A 23,567-nucleotide genomic window follows, 5' to 3' on the forward strand; every position below is an offset into this window, starting at 1 on the left:
ATAAAATTCTGTGCGATTAAAACCTTTTTAAATGAAATTTATCTTCAATTTTAATGAAAATTAGTAAAACAAAAGGTTACAAAAAAGGGGGAACTTTTTTGTAAGTAGGAAAAATATTAGAAAAGTAAAAATGAGATTAGAGAGACCGAGATTCGAACTTTGCAAGCAATGTTCGGAAATAGGTTCAGAAATAGGGTCAGAAATGGAACGTAGAATTCGCATTGTTCAATTTAATATGAAATAGTAGATATGTTTTATTGAAAGGAATTTTGATTGTTCAATTCTTTTTCATGAAAACTGAATTAAAATAAGGTCAGTTAGAAGAACGAAAAATAGAAAATTAAAAACATATTGAAAAATAAGTTAGGTCGAAAAATTGGTTAAAAGAATTCTTTATTAGCCGAAGTGTGTTTTGGAAATGTATGTTTAAGGCACGTAAGATTCCCACGTGTGTGTGACACGTGGTTGAAGCCATACATGACGTCATAGCAGAATATGAATTTTCAATATATTCTGTTAATTTTAGGAGATTAGGCAGAGTTGGACAGACGTGAGACAGGGCTGATATTGGTCAGAAGGGGGTCGCCTTTTGGAAGCGAAGGGTTGGGAACTTCTAATCATGTAGTCGACTTTCGAATTCCTGGATGTCATCATAATTGCAACCGGCTGAATGTAATAAAAGAACACATCAAATTTTGTAACTGCATCTTCGTTTTGTGTCATTTTTCAACAAGTAAAGGTAATGTGAAACATCCTTTATATGAACCTTGTGTCCACTCATCGTTAATAATGAACCTTGTGTATAAACCATAAGTAATTTGCCCCCTCTCTATCATAAGTAATGAATGCCCTCTTCTCTGTGCTATAAGAACTGATAACCATCCTCTTTAAATATATGTTATAAGTGTATAAATGTCGTTCTCCTTCTCTTTTCTATGTCTTCCCCTCATCAATATGAATGTCTCCTATGCAACAAAAAGACGTCCAGACATATGATTTAGAAGGTTTAAACAGTTAATTTCCAGTAACATTTAAATTTTAAATATAGCCAAAATTTGAGAAAGTCTATTATTAGGTTGGTGAAAAAAATATATCCTTATTTGATCTATGTATCCGATAAAAACGACATTATTTTTGCACCAACCTTATATCTAGTGATAAAATTTAATAAAAATTCAAGGTATATGAATTTTAAAGAAGGAATACCGTCACATATTTTTCTTTTTTGCTTGAACTTGAATGAAACTAACTCAAGCGCAAGTTGCCACTCTTTAAACATAACAACTATTCCAACCATAATATTAATCTCTTAATTAGTGTATGAATAAAAACTGTTTATAATATACACATACCTAATTTAATATGACTGGAGATTATATGCATATATATATATATATATATATATATATATATATATATATGCATATATATATACATATGTGTGTGTGCGTGTGTGTGTGTGTGTGTGTGTGCACATATACTTATTTAATATTTGTGATATCGCGGCGCTGGAACAGTGTTTCTATATCTGAAGATAACAAGCAACAATAGGGTATCATTTCATTTTTCTTTGAGTTCGTTGTCCACCACAAGACGATGTAATTTCGCTTCGCACGACATCCATAAAACCACACGAGTGTTGACCATTGCGTGTGGCAGCGACAAGATAGAGGCTGAACACGCCACGCGCTTCCTGGTAATCGTCTATCCTTTTTTGGAAAGGATCGCGCACAATGGGATATTAGCAAAAGGAAGACGTGGCTAGGATACTATCTGTCCAACTCTTTAGAAATATCAATGTTTTCGTACATTTACCTCACAAATATATTGATATGAATATAGATAGATATTTGTTCAATATCCATCTATCTGTCTATTCACATGGTGGCATAATAAAGTTGTCGCCCTAAAGAAACCAACGCTACATCTTTATTTGAAAATTTTTATTGAAAAAAAATCAGTTCAGTGTAGTAGAGCTGATATCTATTCAATGAATCCGCCTTCAGCCTCAGTCACCGCCGTAATGCGGGTCTGGAACTGGGAGCATGTATTCTCCACTAATGCAGGCGGAAGCTCGACCAATACCCGGCAGATTACGGCGGTCACGCTTGCTATGGTGTTGTAGTAGGTCATGTTGGTTATGCTCTTTACGTATGATCAAACGAAGTAATCCAGCACGTTCAGGTTTGGTGAGAAACGAGGGGGGGACCTGTGAGAGAAGGGTACAAAGTTATAGCACTCCTTTTAAAGCTAAGTCTGGGTCTCTTTGAACTTTGGAGCCGGTGCCGAGTCCTGTAACTACACATAGGGGCCACCGAATTGCCCCAGGGGATCATAACACTGTTCAGCACACCCAAGTACACTTTGGTGCTGACTTTCAAGCCGACTTCGGAGATGTAAGGTGGCATGATATTGCCCTCACTTGAAACAACGTCAAAGACTATGGTCTTGGACATAACTTTTGTTTTCATCACCCTTTGCATGTCCCTGTCATTTTTGGCAACCCAGCGATGCATTTTGAAGGTGCTGACAATGGTCCTGTTGTTATAACTTGGACAGATAGAGAGCATAAGTTGTACGACTGCGCATTTTTAGTCTTGCTCGTTGAAAATTATGCCGTTTTCAGACATCATAGAAGGCTGCTATCGCTCTTTGTACTCATACATCTTTTGTCTGCATAAAAAAAGAAAAAAAACCGAAATAGAATAATGTCTTCTTTTATCATTACTATCTACTATTATATGAAATAAACTTTGTCTTTATGAGTGTGAGTTCGTTTATTATAGTCTCTAAAACGAATGGACTAATTGTTTTGAAATCCATACGAAGATAATTGATCTGTTTATGAGTGGTCTTATGTAAACCTTGTATCAGAATGTATTTGATATGTATCGAAACTCGATTACTGAAAAAATACGATGAAAAGAAAGTCAAATTTAGATCAAAGTTGACACTTTTATGCAGCCTAACCTCACAAGTGAATTTGAGACATTGTATCCCCACACAAGCAAAAAGGCCAAGCTTATAAAATAAACTATACATGCTTTTATAAGACAGGAACGTGTTGAAAATAATTGTTTCTTATTTTAGCAGAATTGAACCATGATACTTGAATTTTGTCTGCTTAACTTTAATTCTAATAATTATTTAAGAATAATTTTATGAAATCAACGTTAGGTTCTTTTATGAATAGGGGCGTGTTTAAAAGGAATGTTTCTGTTTACATTTGATACTTGAAGCCATTATAGAAAACTAATTTTATTAAGATAATTTTTATAAAATTGACAGTACGTTTTATACAGCGCAATGTAGACTACAATGTCTTGTGGAATAACTAACTCCGGGGAGGTACGTGAAGCTTCGTCCCAGTACACGGCGGACAGGATCCCCAACTTAAGTAGGCAATCAATCGATTTGATTAAAAATGAAGAATTTCACCGATTTCAATGAAAATAAAAGCATTGAGCTGTGGAACATTTGTTGACATATACAATTAATTTATAGAAATTTCGTATTTATTATAGACCCAATTCTTTATTAATATATTGTACCCACTAAATAGTAATCATTTAAAAAGTGAAAAAATATGACTTGGTTATCATCAGTAAGAAACGAACGCAAAACATTTTCCTGTCCAAGCTCAATGTATGTTTAATAAAACTACAGAGCATATATAAAAGAATAACAATATGTATTTTTCATGCAAAACACCCTCTTCAAAGTATGAAAAATCTGGTATAGGTTTACAGACTTATTTCCTATGCAGAAACAAACGGTTATTTTAATGTCAATACTGTCTATTTCGTAATATCAGAAAATAAGTGTTTTCAGAAAAATAAATAATTCTTTGCTTAGAGAAGCGCATGACGAAAAACTTCATAAAACACTCAAAATCGTGTTTCATTTGGCAGCCATTTCTTTGCTCATATTGTAAAACTAGAACGTATGAATACTATTACTTGTATAAATTGCTGATCAAAAATTTAAGAAAAAAATTAAAAATCTTTAAACAGAAATCTTTTTTTAATGATAGATGTAAAACTCTTCCGACTTAAGGTAACTAATACTACAATCTAAAAGGTTATGGACACAAAAAGGTACATTCCAAAAATGTTATTTAAAAATTGGCATTTTTTTTATTAAATACGGCTTTTAAACATGATCAAAATTATAAGACCAAGGGTATAAATTGTTAGATTTATGCAAATTCACATGTTTTTAGTTCGGTTAGAGATTAGCAATCACTGTGTAAAGGTGTTACCATACCTAAAGCAAGAAAACTAACCGACGTTGAGCGCTATCGAATTCTAGGATTCCATAAACAAGGATTGTCACAGCGAGCGATAGCAGCTAAGGTAAATCGCAGTAAAACTGTTATTTGCAACTTTCTAAATACCACTAAGAATTATGGAAAAGCAAAGTATGGGGTGCTTTGTGTTACAGAGGAACAATGGAGCTGCAGGTGGTGCAGGCTCGTCAGACAGCATCTGGTTATGTTAGCATGCTACAAAAAGCACCTTTGATGATGGACGGTCATCGTTTGTGTGGGGATGGATGGTTATTCCAACAGGATCTTGAGCTTTCTACAAGGAAATGGATTGAAAATGTTTGAGGATGGAGGACAAGAGAGGTTTATTGAAATGACAAACAATATTCAACAAAAAATGAACTTGGTGAAGTCATCTTCAGAAACTGGATGTGATCTCCCGCACCATAATGGAAACCATTATTTCTAGCATGCCCCAAAGAATTTTTGAAGTATAACACATTAGTAAGTTTGGTTGTTGAATGTTTTCATACACTTTTCATACAGTTTTTGTGCAATTTAATAGAATTTTTTGTCTCTGGTCTTAGAATTTTGGTCATGTGTAAAAAGTCTAATTTAATAAAAATGTAAATTTTAAAAATACATTTTTGGAACGTAACATTTTCTTTCATAACCTTTTAGATTGTAGCATTGGTAACCTTACGTCGGAAGAGTTTAAAATCTATTCTTAAAAAAGTGTTTGTTTTAAAGATTTTAAAGTGATCTTATATTTTTGATCAGTAGTATATATATATATATATATATATATATATATATATATATATATATATAGTCTTTGAAGTTTTTAACCTTTAAAACTATACAAAAAATATTTTTATCATTCGTTAGTATATATAGTAATCTACATACGGTACTGCTTCGCTGTTTCACAGTTCATTAGTGCGGATAGACAAGCAACTATCTCGAGCAAGGCTCGAAACCTTACAGCCCAAATGACAATCGGAGATTCTAACCGTTGCGCTATTCGGCTGCTGCTATGTGACAGTGAATTAACAATGTTTTCACATTATCCAAATACCTAAGCTCAATTTCCTTACACAACGAACATAGTTTAATACGTTAATGGTAATTTGTGTATCACTTATATATAAAAAGTACTAATAGAAATTCATAAGATATTATTAAACAAATATCGTATAAACAATTGTTTACTTAGCATAAGATTTAGAAGCACTATAAACAATGTATGTATATATATATATATTTATAAATGTATGTGGGTGTATTGATATATATGTATGTTTTGATGGTATATCTAAAAGTATTTTGATGCTAAGAAATACACATAGATCTAAAATAGAATGGAAATAAGTTGTAACATTTACAATTGAACCATCTTCTTTGAACTGGGCCGATTTACTAGTTAAGTATTATAGATTTTCTCTCTAAGATGCGAAAGAAAAACAATCTGAGTATCTATAATCTTAAAGTATATTAATTTATTTTATATATAATTATGCTTATATATATATATATATATATATATACGTATACATATATATATATATGCAATAAGTAATGCCCCTGACCAACTCTCAGTTGTCTGATATAGCTGAAATTTTGCATGTGTAATAATATATATCTCTAGGGGTTATGTGGCAAATTACAGCTCTGAAATAATTGTGGTTTCTGTTTTACAGGTGTTTGAACTGAGTCAGGTGTGAAATGGAGCCTGTTGAATATCGAGCAGTGATCCGGTTTTTGTATTTTTAAGGACGCACACCACAGGATACTTTTGATGAAATGAAAGAAACTTATGATGATAATGCTCCATCATATGACCTTGTAAAACGCTGGCATCGTGAATTCAACCATGGCTAGAAGTCTGTGGAAACAGCTCCCAGACCTGGTCGCCCCTTCTGCCATTGATGAGGCATCTGTCCGTCAAGTTGAGGCTGCCATTTTGGAAAATTGGCGCATTACTATTCGCTAAATAGCCCAAGATGTCAAGATTAGTACAGTGTCTGTGGAAACTATGATTCGTGACCATTTGCATATGTATAGGTGTCTGCCAGATGGATTCCCAGGTTGCTCACACCATTCCAGAACCTAGAACGCGTCGAGTGCTCGAGGAATAATTTGGAGATGTGCCAAGAAGATGTGTTAAAGTTTTTCAAAAGACTGACTACACAGGATAAAACCTGAATCCATCACTATGATCCAAAGACCGAATCCCAGTACATGCAGTGGAAGTACTTGGACTCACCACCTCCAAAGAAGGCAAGGGTGCAGTCCTCCGCTGGCAAGGTCATGCTCACAGTCTTCTGGGACCGGGACGGAGTAGTGATGACAGATTTCCTGGCAAAGGGTACCACAATTACAGGAGCCTATTATGCTTCACTTTTGAGGAAAGTAAGGGAAGCTATCAAAATCAAGAGGCGGGGCAAGATCAGCAAAGGTACTCTCCTCCTGCAGGACAACGCTCCGGTCCACAACTCTCATGTCGCCAGATCAGAAGCACGGGCATGTGGTTATGAAATCCTTCATCATCATCCCTACTCTCCTGACCTTGCTCCCTCTGACTTTCACCTCTGCCCAGCCATGAAGTTGTTTTTGAAAGGAAAGCGTTTCCCAGATGATGCACCTTGATTTCTGAAGTCACGTCGTGGTTGGAGGACCAACCTTGGGTGTTCTACAAAAACGATCTCCAGAGCTGCATCAAACGATGGGAGAAATGCATAATTCTGGGTGGTTCCTATGTAGAGAAAGACTAATAACTGTGTCACGTTTCGTTGCCTTTATTCTATGGGAAATTGGTCAGCGACATTACTTATTGCACCCACTCGTAAATACGAGTGTACTACTAAAGTATCTGACAGTATATGGAAAATGCAAAGAATTTGGTTCGTAATTTTAACGATTTAAACCTATTTTAGATGTAAACCTAACTAACTAATTACAGAAAAGAAATATTAAATGAATAACGTAATAGGAATAATAGTAAGGAATTGCTTTGTAGATTAAACAAAATCAAAATTCTTTAATTCATGCGTTTAGTAAAACCTGTCTAGATTCAAAATATGAAATAAGTTACTGCTGAAAGAAACAAGCGATAATATGTCTTCTATGAACTTTTTTCTATTCTTGCAGCATTATATTCTCATGCATTTTTCTATCTAAGGAACTATTTTTATTAATTTTTCTGAAGAATAAATGCCCGAAAAGAGATGGCATTGATATAATAATAACCATTTATTTTTACATAACGTAACAGATCTGTAAAAATGTTTCATTGTGGAGCAGCTGTTTTGCGTATAAAATAAAATAGTTGGAATTGGAAATGTAACTATACTGCTATTCGTCTCCTCTCTCTCTCTCTCTTTATTTATATATATATATATATATATATATGTTTGTGTGTGTATGTAAATATAGTAAGCCATTAAATATATATGACAGTTAAGGTGTGGATGAAACGCGGTATAATCTGTGTAGCTTAATTGCCATATATATTTTATAACTTACTACCTTGCTCTACGTATTGAGCACTGTTGAAGTAAATACTTAAAGTTTACGCATAAATTTATACTTTCGTATATTGATTTATGTGATTAAATGAAGTAGTCATATACATACACACGCACTCACACACACACACACATATATATATATATATATATATATATATAGCTTGTTAGATAGATAGATAGAGAGAGAGAGAGAGAGAGAGAGAGAGATAGACAGATAAATATATATATATATATATATATATTAAAACGTTTTATTTACATAAACCTTCGGATACACATTCAGAAAGTGTTTCAGTTTCAACTTAATTAAGGTGGACATCTTCAGTCTGTTTTATTAATATATTACTCTTTATTTAGCGGAATTAACTTCAATGATGTCTGGGGCATTTTCATACAAGAAATTGCCGACAAACAATTACGATAATTTATAATTATTCGTGAAAGAACAGAGAACTATACGCGGCTGATTATGCATACACAAGTTGATAGTTGATTGTACTGATGTCTGGCTGTAGACTAAAAGTTTAGGTTTCAATATAAACATTAAGTAAAACCTAACTCGGCCTTGAAATTGAGATATCGAGAGCAATATATCTACTTAATACTGATTGTATTTATAATGTCGTTTGCACTGATGATTGATAGTGAGAATAACAATGAAAATAAAAACAGTAGTCTTAATTAAACAACATACAGTTATATACTAATCTGTTAGATAATAACATGTTTAAAAGTTAAGGAGTTATATTCGATCTATCTGTCTATCAATCTATCTATCTATCTATCTATCTATTCAATGGTATTCTTAAAATAGTTTATATTGGGAGTTATTAATTCTTTATAGAATAAAGTGTAGCAATGGGTTTTAGTTGAAGATGTTTGCGTAAATTAACTAGGTTAAATAAAAAAAAAACTGACGTTCGGCAGGCATACGTGGAAATATCGCACATCCAGAGACGTGTGCTTTTTAATGATGACGTAACGGAACTGAAGTCTCGATGTCGGGAAGTTTAGAGAGGAGATTTGGAGTTTTGTCATGGACGTGAACAGACGTGATTCAAGCCAGGAAGCGAGGCTGTGAAGAACAAGCATGTAGTCGAAATGCAGACTCATTGTGATGACCGTTTGATACAGCTGAAATAAATTAATATTTAAAAAATATAAAGTTTTTTTTTGTGGTTTCACAAAAGAAGGAAGAGCATAGGTTTCAGTTGGTTATGGTATTGGTCATTTCATGTTTCATCACGGAGCTCAGCAGTGAAGATAGAAGAACTCTTGAAGAAAAAAGGTATGAAGCATCTCTCAAAACACAACAAATCCACATGACAAAATAGAAAACCATCTAAAGTTTTCATTAACCAAAAGTGCGAGAGACAATCATAGAAAACATAAAAAAAATCTCTCTAAATCAAACCAAGTAAAATCTATTAAAATATATACTTGTTTAAGTAAATATTTTTCAGAAGAGAACTGTAAAGTAAGTCGAAGCCGACCAGAAAGCTTTTCTATGTTAATAAGCTATTACACCAAGATAGAGGGGAGGAGACGGGAGGGCCGCGCCTTGTTACTAGTTCACCTTCCAATACTGAGTCTATAATAAAAAAAAACTGAAATTTTATGAAGTTTTATTGATTGCTGAATTGTGTTAAATTTCACACGAATTGGACGTATCACAATTTGCAGGAAGGGTTGCAATAGTATCTTAAAATGTAAATTAAACTAAATATATCCCAAATTCTTCACCTTTACACTAGCAGATTTAATCTAGAATTCCTAATTATCCGGCTGAACTATATGCCATATTACGTAGATAGAAATGAATATATAATACTACTAGACGTTATGTCTAAAGTTCGAATTCCAAATTTGATCAAAATCTATTGCAGTGTAACCCAGATATAAGAGAACCGAATACAAGAAAAACGGCTATGAGAGATTTTTTCTCTGATCACAAATTAGAGCCTGAAAATCCGTCGCCTCTCTCGAAAGTTTTGGAGAGACATACATACATACGTACATTAAAACAGACAGATGAAATTTATATATCATAGATTATAACATCTCCCATCTCACCATTTGTGTTATTTATTTGCTTTTTAATATATATAACCCGTATATAAGAGATACGAATATAGTAGTATAACCCGGATATAAGATACTCGAATATACGAAAAATGGATAATAGAGCGAATGTCTCTGGTCCCAAATTCGAGCCTGTTTTAATGTACAGTGTAACCCGGATATAAAAGAGCTGTAATGGCCGAATAGGAAGTCTCTTATATCTGGGTTACACTGTATATGATTCTAGTTCAGGAAGGTATGGTCGAAATTTATGAATTAAGATTAAAGAGTTTTAAGATTGAATTAGAATTAAAAAAGCCTTTACCAATTATGAAACAGATTCAATATAGCTATGAATACTTGCATTTCAAAAAATGAGATCATAGTAATATTATGCACCGCGGAATACTAACATGGAATAATGCACTAAAAGAAACTGAAATTTGACGAATGTTTTATTTGATGTCTATTGTTACGATTTCATAAGCGTATTAATATTCAAATTTTAACAGTGAGCTTTAACTTCTGTGTCCCACTTTGAATGAAAAAGTAAACCAAATATAACCCATATTACGACTACCTACGCGTTGGAACTGTGGTCTGAATTTAATAACAACCGGTTAATTAGTTTGATGATTAATCCTGAATTAACCAGATGATATACTAGCGATGGGACGATTCCAATATTTTTCCCGATTTCGATACAATTACCGATACCGATTCTTTATAAATATCTAAATATTTAACTAGAATTTTTTTGTCCCGATCACCGTGAACACATTTTAATGTACTTATATTTTCTCAAATGTAAAATAACATTTGTGGGGATGATCGATAGATTTTAGTTTCACTGGAAGTTTAAAATAAATAATAATTTTTTTTATTTTATTACTACCAACAGTGGAAAATTTGGTTTTAAACAAAATCAAATAAAAATGATCATTACGGGAATCGTTTCCGGCATCAGAAAATAGGCACAATTTTTTTATGCTTTCTGATACCCCAAAACGTTCTGATTTTTTTTGGATTTCCGATTCCGATTCCGTTTAATCGTCCTAACACTGATATATGCACACATAAATATAGACATATACTTACCATTATGTAAATAAAGTTATGCCATTTCGATTTATAGTTATATCAAAATTATATATAAATGAGACGGTGCAGACAAGTCGTTTACAGCTGTTTCACAACGATATTTATTTTGCAGTTATACAATTTTTTTTCTGAACATAGTCTTTTCTGGAAAACAAGATTTCTAGAGCAGCCTGGTATGATCAATGCGACTCATAGCGTTGACCGCTAGAATCAATTTACGCGCGCAATATTTTTTTTTTGTATATTGATATTGTGACAGACCAAACATCAAGTAGTTAATTATAATAGTAAAGAGAAAAATAGATTAAACTACCACAAGAAAAACCAAGTCAAACACAAACCCAACCACAAGATGATAATCCTCTGGAATCCAAACACATTATATAACTGTACGCCTTTTAAGAGCGAACCTCCGTCGGAAAAGACTATACAGTTGATTAACAAAACGTGTACCTCTAACAATTATTTTACTTTAGTATTCAATACCCTACGAATTTATTTCATTAATATTTATATTATACTAGCCTGGGTATCCGGCGTTACCCGGGTGTTTGTAGGTGTGTGTTCAGCAAAAAATAAAAATAAAAATTGTAATTTTATTAGGCAGGCTCGAACCCGTGACGCGAAGGCGGGGAAAAATTGAAGGTGTGTGTGTAAGGGTAAAGCAAAAATAAATAAATAAATAAATAAAAAAGAAGTATTAAGCAGGCACGAACCCATACTGCGACGGAGGAAAAGAAAATTAAAAATAAAAAAAAAAAACTAAAACAAAAACGTGACGTGTTTGCTGTTGCGCCCGTCTCCAAACCGGAAGTGACGTAGGTTAATAATGAGGGCAGGCAATCGAAACTTTATAAAATCTCGGCGAAAAAAGCGATCCCTCTTTAGAAAAATGCCTAGTTGAGAGCGAAGAAATTAATTTTTTGGGCCAAGTTTTCGATATTTGTCGTCAAAATGATACCGATCTCGTGAAAATCCGTCGCCTCTGTCCAAAGTTTAAGGCATACATACATACCTACATACATACACACATACAAACAGACAGATGAGATTCATATTATAGATTTGTTTATAATCTTTTTATTATTTTATGCTTTTTTTCCGACTACTTTAAGAGTATCCGACCGTGACAGAGTAACAGCCCGTGTCTTTATCTCGTTATGATAAACTAAATCAGCTACGAGACCTGAACAATCTAACAGGAATAACTGTCAACGCATGAGTTTCTTTCATAACATATAATGATATCATAGCTACACAATGAACTCGTACAAATACGATAGTCGCGTACGCATAGGTAAAGCTATACTGTATTATTAAGATTCTTATGAAAATAAATATGTTCGTTAAACCATAAAAAGGTAAAAGGTTGCGTCTATCATTTCTAAAGAGAAACTAGATAGAGTACTAATGAATCTATTCATCCACAGCGGGTGATATCTTTTACATGAATTCCTACATTGTCTGGCTATTTAATTTCTACCATCTTCAGGTGTACCTTGTCGAACTATAATATCTATGTGTAAATCGTAATTTGTACGGAATTTCTAACGGAAGCAGTTATTTAATACACAGGTACACCATGCTACGTGATCTAACGGATGAGGTTCTAAGGAGAATTTAGTTTCAAGTGACACTGAATAATACTCTTTTAGCTATCGATGGTTTAATTCTCAGTGCGGGCGACAATAAAAATGCAGTTAGAAAATTAGCGACGACATGTGTCCGGTAATGGCGGATAAAACGATAATATGCTATCTTGAGTATTAAATAAAATGTTCTGTTGGAAATGTCGTCCAAATTTCTGAACTCAACAGATGAATCTAAAAAGGCTAGAGGTAAATCGACGGAAAGTTTGTGCGAATATCACGTAAGATGAAAAAAAATAATCGATTGTTAATTCAATAATTAAGAAACATAATGGCTGCCCTTCATGATATTGCATCGCAATTCTAACATACTGGCTCTATTTGTTTGTGTTTTCTCTTTTTCATTCCCTTCCATTTCACTTACATCATTTCTTTCATCTTTTCTTTCTTTTTTGATTTTTATTCCTTTTCTTGTATTTAAATTTTTTTTGTAAGTTTGCAAAGTAATAACAAAAATATTTTCATAGTATTAAAAAAACGAGACAATAGAAAGTTGAAAAAGTTACCGAAACAAAACAAAACAAATACAGATGAAATTTAAAGAAAAATATAAAAAAAAAATGAAACAAAACAGAACTTAAAAGAATAAATAAATGCAAAAACAAAATGGAGGACGAAAGCTCCCTTCGTCTACCCGTCACCGATCTCTGACACGTAAAACATCAAGAAGTTAATTCACCCACCTCAAAGAACTAATCCGAATATCGTTTCGTGCTGACCAGTGCCAAGTCCGATTTTTAATATCTCCCTACCTGTGCGCCAATTACTTAGTGTTGGCAGGTGAGAGGTCAGGGTAAGAACTTACCATAGGCGGCACTCCTTTGATCTAATTAGGTACGAACTCCGGAAGGGAAGATGGAGGTTGATATGAAGCTGTCTATTTCCTTTTTTTCTCTCATTTTTATCTTTCAACATTCACTTCCAAAGAAAACAAGATGGTGGAAAACTTGACTTCCGAGCGAACTTTTTCCTCCCTTTCCCCCTTTCTCTCATATTTCCAAACTCTCTTTCCTTCATTTCTTTTATAGCCACCATATATATATATATATATATATATATATATATATATATATATATATATATATATATATATATATATATGTGTGTGTGTGCGTGCAAGTGTGTAAATATGTGTTTGCATATATCGTTCGCTCTCCGTGTCGTCCTCGCTCTCTTATATATATATATATATATATATATATATATATATATATATATATATATACATGTATGTATATATGCATTTATATGAGAACTAAGAGAAATATATATATATATATATATATATATATATATACACATCTATTTTAGAACAATATCAATATTCACTATATATATGTGTGAGAACTATATGTATATATATATATATATATATACACACACATATATATATATATATATATTTACATGAGAACTATATAATACATGCATATATACAGATGGGTTGTATGTATATAACTATATATACATATTTATACACATATATGAAAACTATCCGAAATATAAGTATATATATATATATATGTATATATAAAAAGACGATATATATATATATATATATATATATATATATATATATATATATATATATAATACTTTCATTCATAGGTTTTTCATCTCGGCAAGGCCACTTCTCTGATCATTTTGTTATTGATTTTCGATGTTAGAGACAGCATAAATAAGTCGAAGTATTAACCTCTTTCTATTGGCTGCAGCAAGTGCGCATATTAATCTTAATAGTTATGTTCAAATGAATTATCAACAACAATATATTTTCTACTTATAATTTCTATCGTCTGTGCAGGCATAGCATGCCGACCAGATTTATGACTGCTTCAAACTACCGGCTTTCGAATTAGTTCGCTAGCCACAATGAGTAGAACGAGGTGATCTCCTTTGTATACAGCATAACCTTAGCGTAACCCCTTTGCTCCTCCTTAAACAATTCATGTCTTTAAGATATGAATTGCTTCATCTTTTAATCAGTGTAAATCCTTGTTAGTCCGTAGTACAAAAATATATATAATATATAGTGTACTATACAAAATATAAAACTATATGAACATCATCATCTACAAGTTTCATTCGTGCTACTTTAACAAAAACCGTTTTTCGAATCCAACCGAGAAAAGCTTGCAAAATATTTCCACCCTTAGAAGTCAAGAGACAGCTAAACAGTTGTCTGTGAATGGAGCCCTGCAGAAATATATATATATATATATATATATATATATATATATATATATATATATATGTATATATGTATAAAAGATACTGTCAGGGATGGGGATAATGACGCCCCGACCATGAAAGTATGCCTCAAGTAATGGTTATAGTTTGATGAAGGTTTTATTGAAATATATATATACACGGTTTCTCATTAACACTTCTGTCGCCACTCTGAAACCGACGAACCGATCTTACTTTGCTGATATCAACTCTATCAGCTCTGTAAACCTTGGAACGGCGCTGGTGAATATTGATCTCTTTACTATTATATGCATCAAAAGAGTCTACTTACGCCTTTAAGCGATTATAAATCACGCCTTTAAGCTATTATATATCACGTGTATTATAAAGAGTTGCTTTCTTTGAGACTGAAACCATCAATATGTGCAATATGTTGTAATTTTTTTAATTTTAAATTTATTTTCGGAACTTTATATATTTCGGCGGCAATTCGCGGCCATTGTTCTCTTCTGTCGTAACGTAACTGTATGCATTTCGAACCTAATAAACGTGTAAAAGTGAGTACAGCCGCTAAAAAACTTTTGCAGATAGGTAGAAGAGTAACTCATCTCGCATTTAATAATATTTATTTGGTATATAATTCAATTTTTATGATGTTTTTGAATATCCTGGATTGTAAAACTAATCAATATATATATAGAATATTCAAAAACGTCATAAAAATTCAATTATATATATATATATATATATATATATATATATATATATATATATATATATATATATATATATATATATATATATATATACTAGCGTGGGTGCCCGGCGTTGCTCGATTGTTTGGAGGTATATGCTGAGCAAAAAAAAAAAAAAGAAAAAAAAGTCAATTTTTTTAAACTTTTGACCCCTATTTTGACCCCTTAAATCTTATTGCTTTGGACTCAAATGAAGTTATTAAGTTAGATCCATGTCCAAGGAACATATATCTAAAATTTCAAGTGTTTAAACCCAAAATTGTCCGAGGAGTTTGTTAGAGTTCTCAAAGGTTAAATCATTTAACTTTTACCCCTTAACAGCGAGATTTCTGGCCGAAAACTGGTCACATTGATTTCCCCAAATCTCAGTACACTGTATATTAAATCTCGCGTCTGTAGACTAAAAATTGACAGGGTTATTGCGTAGAGAAATGTACACAGACACGCACACACACACGTTCACTTTTACATATATATATATATATATATATACACATATATATATATATTAATAGTTATATTCAAATGAATTATCAACAACAGTCTATAAGCCTGATGAATCCTAGCGTGGATGAAACGCGGAATATTCTGTGTAGCTTAATTGCCATATATATTTTAAGACTTACTATATATATATATAATATATATATAATATATATATGTATATCTATATATACTTCGTTTAATCACATAAATTAATATACGAAAGTATAATGTTATACTTAAACTTTAAGTATTTACTTCAATAGTACTCAATACATAAGTAGAGCTAAGCAGTAATTTATAAAATATATATGGCAATTAAGCTACACAGAATATTCTGCGTTTCATTCTCGTGAGAATTCGTCAGGCTTATATATATCAGTGGATAATTGTATTTTTATAATAATATATATCTAAATGTGTGCGTGTATATCTATACATATATATATATATATACACACATGATATATACACATATATATACACCCAATATTTTCAGAATGTGAGAGGTGATATAATTATTTCCACAGCCAAACGACGTGTCAGCTCATAAGAGCCATGACAGCCAACAGACCGAAAGTCCAAGACTCGAGTTTATCTCTCATTTGGACTTATCAGTTAAACATATCCGAAATCAGGGTTCGAAACCCGAGCCTGTAGCATGCGAGGCGAGTACTCTGCAACTTGAGCCACCGGGCCCCACAAAAGATCACGTCGTCGTAAGTGGATAGCATCGTCGTAACGGGTGTAAAATTTTTTTCTTGTGCTCGTGAGACATCGGCTTGGGTTCGCGTTGGTTGGACGGCCCCACTCCTTGTTCGAGACGAAGTAGTTTCATTCCATTCTTTTGTGTTCAACATGCTTTCTGGAAGTTGGAAAAAATAAAACAACTTTGTTAGCTGTAAAAACCCAACTCCTCTTACTAACTGTTTTTTTTTTTGTAAATCAATCACTGCGTCCCACTATTCTAAGATCTATGTCATCTTAAATGACTATGCCAGACTATTAGCAGACAAACGTATTTTTAAATTTGTTTCATTAATTTTCTCATTTTAAACCCCATTTTCTTTACACTGTTTTACTAAACCATTATTTTTCTACTATATATTTTTATAAACCTTTATTCCAGTAACCCAAAGGTGCTGAGTTCAATCCTGAACGAAGGCAGTGAAAAAGTAACATTCAAAACAGAGAATCAGCAACTATGTTCCAGAGCCTAGCTGGAGTCTGAACGCGGTACCCCCGTAATAATAATAAAGAGTTTGGTTCGAGACTCCTAACAAACGGTTCCCCAGTTCGATACAAAACACCTGATGAAGGCCGGAGGGCAAAACGGCCGAAACGTTGTGACGATAACAACCAAGATGAGGAAGTCAGTCCGACAATCTCAATCAACATTTATTCCAACAAGATATATAATAACTGGACTGAAGATGTAGAATGCAAAAGTCAAGTATAATGGTTCAATTGTGCTCTAAACAACATTAATTTAGAACTCGTCTCCATCTTATGCAAGGACCAACTGTAAACATCGTGAAATAATTTTTACATAATTATTTGAATTAAAGGTAAACGTACAAAACTCAACTAGCATGGTTCAATACTACTCTTACAAAAAAGCACCTATTTCGAACTCTTCTTTTTCTTTTTCAAAGCGCCTACTGTTTGATTCATACACATGGTTTTCTGCTTATGTGGTGATAACAACCCAAAAGCATTTGCGATGTTAGGAGGTATCTATCTATTAACTTTGATCAAAATCGAACTTCTTGCTTCAACAGTTTTGTTTCGATTATCAATTGTAGATACTTAGCAGAGGCATAACTACATAGAACTTACGCCATTAGACTTCCAATCACATCAAGTCCATTAATGTGAAATTTCAAAGATACCAGTCTTTAGAGTTTATGAGGAACTAATTCACAATCACAGAGACAAACAAAGGTGTATATATATATATATATATATATATATATATATATATATATATATATATATATATATATATATGAGTAAACAGTTAATAAAATATGTTAAAAAACACTTTGAAATGAGTTAAAAACATATTTAATCTGAAAAGGAAACACTAGATAAATGGATAGTCCTTAATCCACGGAGTTTCGAAGAAATACTCTCCTTCTCATCAGAGGGTAGGAATTAGCAAAATGCGGGATCGGATGTTGCATGCAGAAGTATTTGATGAAACAACAAGTAAGTCAAAGATCTTACTTGAAAACAAAATAAGTTAAGCAGAGGGAATATGGTAAAGAAAAAGGTGATTACACATGAATGGATAGTCTGATGGAATATATATATATATATATATATATATATATATATATATATATATATACGAAAACAAATTAACGATTGCAATTCATAACAGAATACTCAAATGAGATGTATAAAAATTGCTTTAATCCGCGTTGTTTCAAAGAAATGCGTACTTCTCATCAAAGGAAGAATATTACATTATAATATGAGGTATCCTGGCTCAAGGGAGATGCTCGTCTAGCTGCACTGATGAGCTGTGAAACAGCGTAACAGTAATGTGTGTGGATGAATCTAATGCTCCCTATCTTAGATTTAACATATTGAGAAGTATAACCTACCGATAGCGTATTAATCAATACTCTTTGTGTAAACAAACTGAGCTTAGGTATTTGGACAAAACGTTGTTAATTCACTGCCCGAATAGCAGCAGCCGAATAGTGCAACGGTTAGAAGCTCCGACTGTCGTTTGGGCGATCGGGTTTCGATCCTTGCTCGAGGTAGTTGCATGTCTAGCCACACTGATGAGCTGGGAAACAGCGAAACAGTACTGTATGTAGATAACTATATATATATATATATATATATATATATATATATATATATATATATATATAGAGAGAGAGAGAGAGAGAGAGAGATTAGCAAAATCTTACACTTGTAAAGATGTAAATGAAATAACAGATGGAACTAGGGAACTTTGTTACCCCTCGATTTAATAGATGGTTGCAGGGTAGATTTACGTTTTTTCTCTAGCACACAAAAATAAGACAACCCAGACGTGTCTGTAAAACAATATTCTTCACCGTTGATCACTGGATTTGGAGCCGATATCACTACTTTTACTATTTCTTTTTAGGCGTTATTCAGGCCAAGGCCATACGCACGTCTATAAGATGGTCATCACTCTGAAGGCTTCCACCTTGGAGGCACACGCAGCTATAAATAAGGATATGGCCGCCGATTTCATGTGACTTATCTAGCCCTGCCTTTAAATGATTGTCTGTGCATGCGATTTTTAACATTTCTGTAAAATATGTCACTATTACTAAAGATCCCCATGCTAAGTAACTATACCCTGTTTCTGTAAATTTACTGAAAACACACTTAGTTATGACGACTTCTAAGAAAATTCTACTTTACAAACTTTTTAAACATACGTTCCCATCTTCTGTACAAACTTTTTTATTTACATAGGATCATATAAATATTATTACACATTTATATGGAGTTTTGGTATATCATTTTCTTCAGAATTATATAGAATTAATATAGATTTCTTTGATATATTCGTAACATTACACAACGGTTTTTATATTCTTTTATTCATGGGCAGCGGCACAGTGGATAAAGACGTTGTGTTCTACGATTCCAGATGAATATTGTCTGGAGGTGTTGGTGTCAATCTTACTCGCAGCAGACCACAGAATTAGTTGAACAAAAACTTGGTGAGACAGCAAAAACAATGGGAGGTAGTAATTACTGGACATACAGTTCCCGTCGCGGTTAACTAACCGAAGAAGGCCAGAGAATGAGTTGAAAGAATAACAACTATGAAAATGAGGATAGCAGTTCACATGAAAATTATTAGACAAAACGCTTTGTTTTCATAAATAAATTCTCACCTCACAACTACTTTTTTATTGTCTCAAGTCATTGCTCATCGTGCATAATAATGTGTCGAAATATGGTTCACCAACTTTTAGATGTATGCACTGTCTATTTGCATAATGCAATACGTGTACAGTAGAACCCTAAGAATCGGTGACCGTAATATACAGTTTTTCAGATTACTATGTGGAATAGGATGTTTTTTTCCGATCCCTCATTACGGTATTTGCCCCGCCTTATCTTGTTATTTATAATGTTATCTGATTATATACAAGTGTATTATATACTGTACTGTATTTTGTTATTACATTTTAATGCTGTACGCCGGGTTCTATCGAATCTCATTTTACTTAAGACGAGGTTCTCAGAAATCAGGGGTAGCCTACTTAGAGTTTCCACTTTGTATTTGTATAAGATAAATACATATTCTATTAAAGTTCTTATTTACATCTCGAACACTGAGTTAGAAAAGACGTTGAGAACATAGTTTTTCTCTCCTCCATTAACCATTTGAATATGTTATAGAATATCTGTTTCGTGGTCTCTTGGTCTTACTGTAAGAATTTATTTAATCTGGTGGATTATCCAGCTTAATGCTTGTGTTAGATTATTTGCTACCGGAAAACACCAGAAATAATAATCGAAGATTATTATGAATTCATGAATTCATGACAATCGAAGATTACTATTAATTCAAAAATTGCATTTCGTAATTGATGTTTTAGGAATGTTGAAATTTTTGCAGCTGTTCTCGAGGATCCGTCAAACAAGAGCAGGCACAGACCAGGTATGTTTCTCCGATGTGTCTGATGTTACAGTCCACAGAAAACTGTTATGTCTGTTGTAAAAATATATCTGCTATCATGATATTTATACCACTAGACATTGCACGAGTAAGACACACGTACGTAATATATACACCGTCCATGCATACACAACCCCGCAATACAACATATTTCTTCTGGTGCCATATACACACAGTTATACAGACCCCACCCCAAACGCTACTTGAACTACCATCACTTGGGGAATTTACACCATTTCTCGTAAAAGCTAGTGTAGATGGTCATAGCGAGAATATCTTTTTCGTGAATACAATATGATTTTGCATATTTTGTCAGGGTTTACTTTAAGGGAAAGTATTATCAGCCAGGTTGCCTTGACAACTTTCTAAACAGAGAGACATTGGAGGATAGTCTTTAGTACCTGTATCTACATGCGGAGGCATATTATATTGTTTTGTTTTTTTAAATTACATTTCCACTCCAAACAAGGCATATTGCCACTTTGATGTAGGGACTATCAGGGACTTAAGCTACACTGGTACTATGTAGGGAGGTGGGCAGCAAAACGCATGTCCACGTTACACTTGAACTTCTGCATATCAGTACAATTAGGGAAGCAGGTACCCGGAATGGAATTGAAAAGTCTAGCAGTTCTGAGGAAGAAACAACGGGAGTAGAAAGCTCCTATAGGGATCTCTACTGTGTAGGAGTAGGATTTAGACGCTTGTCGGGTTTGTCGGGGGTATTTACGTCGAGGGGGTACAAGTGCTTGCAGTTTGTCGGAGCTTTCACCATTAAAATACTTGTGGAATAGGTAGAGGTATGCAACATTTCGTCGATGAGCCAGAGGCTGAAGCTTAGATGATAGTTCAGGACTTATCAGGTTGGCGACTCTCTTTTGAACCTTGTCTAGGAGCGAGATACTAGTAGCTGTTGCACCAAATTAACTATTACAACAGTACTCCATACATGGGCAAATGGTGGCCTTATAGAGGTGCAGTATACTTTCAGGCGTCTGTAGCTTTCTAGCATGATATATAGAGCCTACCTTCTTCGCAGTGGTCCTGGCAATGCTCTCAATGTAATTGTTCCAACTCATGTTCCCTGCGAACGTTAAGTCGAGGAGTTTAAAAGACGTATTCAGATTATTAGTCTTTGGCTATTGGTGGTAGAGAAGTTTTCTTGTATATATGTAATAAAAGCGACCGTGACATCGCAAAATATACAGTAATTACTGGTCACGTCTGCTATGAGTCACAGGAGCGACATATCATAAAATGTGGCATGTGCTTCATATTTAGACGTTAAACATTTAGGAATAATTTGTTCAAAAATGGAATGAAACGACATATATATCGTTCTTTTATGATGATGAGTATGGCTGGTTAGTTGCATTGTTTTACGGCATATCAACCCTTTTCAGGTTATTTAATGCCGACTCCAGTGATTTTGAAGAAAAAATGTTAATAGAATATATTTGTTTTCTTCGTCGGTTTCTATTAAACCCATAGTTGGGACCCTAACAGGTATTGCCACTCCGAGTCAGAGTGGACCTGGGAGTAATGGCAATTAAGGGTGGCTCCACACTACCCAAGACTCACAAGTTGGGGCCTCACCATCGGATATAGTTTAAGATCATATCTAGAACCCTGCTAATTATGAATACAGCTCTAAATAAAGTATTTGTTTAAAAACTGACTGGGATAGCTTCCGTACATTCATATCTGACCTACCTCTGCATTCCATGTTTAAAAAGGATGGTTAATTATAGGCATAGACTGATTCATACCATCCAAAAATTCCAACAAAAACCTAACAGCCAGCCATGGTTCTCCCCTGAATATGCTGCTGCCATCGCGCACTTTTTCCATAGCTGACAACATAATACATGTACTGAGACTAAAGCTGCTTTTAGGACTGCCAGCAACCACTGTAAAAGAGTAATAAATGCAAGAGAGCTATATGCTCAGTCCGTTAAATCCAAAGTAGCTGAGCAGCGGCTTGATTCCCACCAGTTCTGGCAAATAGCAAACAGGATCTTGAGCAGAAGCGTGCGTTCCATCCCAACTATCATCAATGGACACGGCCAGGCTATTTGCCAAGGACGTTGCAGCTAATTCTACCCTATGCAACATAGGCCATCAACTCCCCGTATGTCCTCCTATAACAGACAACACGCTATGCAACATAGAAATATCTGTGCGTGAGGTCGCCAAGCTAATCAAGAACCTTGATTCCAGTAAAGCAACTGGCTCTGATGGCGTTCCAGTTATAGTGTTGAAAAAGCTTCAACCAGAACTTTCCCCCATACTTACAAAACTGTTTAAGCGTTGCCTTAAGGAGAAGTGCTTTCCAATACCCTGGAAAACCTCGTCAGTATGGCCTGTATTTAAGAATTCAGGTGAAAAGTCATCTCCCTATCAGTACAGACCAATAAGTCCCCTGTGTGTCATGAGTAAGTTGTTGGAATCCATATTAAATAAAGAAGTAGTCAACCACCTCAACAGAAACAACCTTCTTAGTGACATGCAATATTGTTTCCGCTCTGCAAGATCTACAGCAGATGTGCTAACGGTTATATTTAATAGAATTAGTGAATCTCTTGAAAAAGGCTTCCTTTCCAAGGCAATTGCTTTTGACATATCGAACGCCTTCGATAAGGTACGGCATAAGGGCCTACGTCACAAGATTTCCAGCTACGGTATCAATGGAAATGCTTTCTCAATAATTAAATCATTTCTCTCCGATAGGTTCGTAAGAGTAGTGTTTGATGGGCAGAAATCAGAGGCCCACAGTATTAATGCTGGAGTCCCTCAGGGGTTTATCCTGGGTCCAACTCTCTTCCTGATCTACATCAATGATCT

This window comes from Euprymna scolopes, chromosome 13 (genome assembly GCF_053919585.1).
Source record: "Euprymna scolopes isolate OS-2025 chromosome 13, ASM5391958v1, whole genome shotgun sequence".
NCBI classification, from domain to species: Eukaryota; Metazoa; Mollusca; class Cephalopoda; order Sepiida; family Sepiolidae; genus Euprymna; species Euprymna scolopes.